Source organism: Hyla sarda, chromosome 7, assembly GCF_029499605.1.
Source record: "Hyla sarda isolate aHylSar1 chromosome 7, aHylSar1.hap1, whole genome shotgun sequence".
Taxonomy (NCBI): Eukaryota; Metazoa; Chordata; class Amphibia; order Anura; family Hylidae; genus Hyla; species Hyla sarda.
Genome location: NC_079195.1, coordinates 126,406,799 through 126,408,584, shown reverse-complemented (window position 1 = coordinate 126,408,584; position 1,786 = coordinate 126,406,799). Strand labels below are relative to the sequence as shown.

Genomic DNA, 1,786 nt, shown 5'->3' with positions numbered 1-1,786 from the left:
CGTTAATCCGGCCCTGATAATAATAATATTAATACACATTGGGACAGATGTATGAAAACCTGTGCAGAGGTCAAGTGGACCAGTTGCCCATAGCAACCAATCAGATCGCTTCTTTCACTTTTCAGAGGCCTTTTTAAAAAGGAAAGACACTACCTGATTGGTTGCTATGGGCAACTGGTCCACTTTCCCTCTTCCCTGGTTTTGATAAATCTCTAAGACCCCCCCCAGTGCTTTTAGCAAAAATAACACAAAGATAGCTGAGAAAAGAAATGAGGGGGAAGATTTTGATGTTTGTTTGTTTTTTGCAAAAAAACAAAAAAAAACATCAAACAAGAATTGTGTTTGTTCCTAGGCTTAGGCTGTGATTAAAAACAACATATAAATGGTGTTTTTCAAAGCCCACATTGCTTTATTTCTGGTGCTTTTTCCCCCCTTTCGACAGACGTCTGTCCAGCTATTGCAAAGCTACAACTCCCAGCATGCCCTGACAGCCGAAGGCTGAGAGTTGTAGTTTTGCAACAGGTGGGCAGCCACAGGGGATCGGTATTGCAGTATGTCAATCTAGGGCCATGGTGTCTGCTCTTGAACTGGCAGCAGGAGCCACGACCACTTTAAATCAATGGCTGCTGTGACGTCTGACTAGTGACATCCTTCGCTCCAGACCGCAACGTCAGGGACGTCACTCGTCAGACGTCCCGGCGGCCAGCGCTGCTCATTGAGCCTACCGGAGTAGCATTGATCTATGTAAGAAACCTAGGGGCCCAGGCTGTTGGGGCAACCAAATGATATTACATATACAGAATGTCTGGTTAGGAGAAACAAATATAATGCACCCACAGGGAGTGGCGCCATTTTAATAAAAATTGTCAAAAACCTTAGATAACAGTCATACAGAATATATTAGAAAGCTTTTTTGATTTTCAGCCAATCAGAGAGCAGCACTACTGAAATAGAACTCCCAGGAGGTAACAGCGTGTCACACATGTGATGTCATAACCATTGTCCACCAAAGAGCAGCACTGAGCAGAAATAACACTGCTCCTGTTCATTCTTCATCAGAAAGGGGCCGGTGCTGGACACTGTGTAGGGACGAGGGAATGCAAAGTCATACACATGACTGTGACTGGTAAGTGTTACATTGTTGTATCCAAAAGATCTTTAGTGCAGTTCCATGTGTATTTCTATGATAAACATGTAAATAATTTATCTTTTTTTTCTTATCTTAGATGCACTATTTCCAGGACATGGAGTAGCATTTCCGGACCTACAGCAAGACGTTGGATGAAGGCACAGGCCTAGGAATCATGCACATACACAGAAACATTTGCCCAAATTATAGAGGTAACCTCCTTTAGTATGCCCAGAGGAAGGGCAATACAGTAGCCATGGATTCCCTACAGGTTTCCTCCCCTCTGGAGGTTTTTCCTGTCCTGAGTATTAGTTACTGTACGCTCTTTGTGAGTGATGGGAGGTTACAAAATATCCCCTACACAAACATTTTAATAAATTATAAATAAAGTTCCCCTTTTTTTAAACTGTTCTTTGACTTGTTCGACTCATTTATTTATTTCTGTGTGTGAAAATAGAGTTAGCAAAACATGGATGACCAAAGCTGCTCTCCTGCACGATCTGCATAATGCGGTGCAGAGAGAGGCAACTGGTGCTGGGTGGTGCAGTTTATGAGGCAAACGTAGAACACCCAGCAAGTTCCATGCACAAGCCTTTTTCTGATGAATGGGATTCATGCAGGGAACTTGCTAGGGGTCATACGGTTGCAAAGGATCAA

At 43.1% G+C, this 1,786-nt stretch overlaps 1 long non-coding RNA gene across 1 annotated transcript; it reads left to right on the top strand.

The window, feature by feature from the left end:
- Positions 1 to 683: 683 nt before the first annotated feature.
- On the top strand, positions 684 to 1,540 carry LOC130282461 (uncharacterized). The gene is made up of 2 exons (XR_008846403.1): positions 684 to 1,126; positions 1,227 to 1,540. It is a non-coding gene; the product is annotated as an uncharacterized LOC130282461 (long non-coding RNA).
- Positions 1,541 to 1,786: the final 246 nt, after the last annotated feature.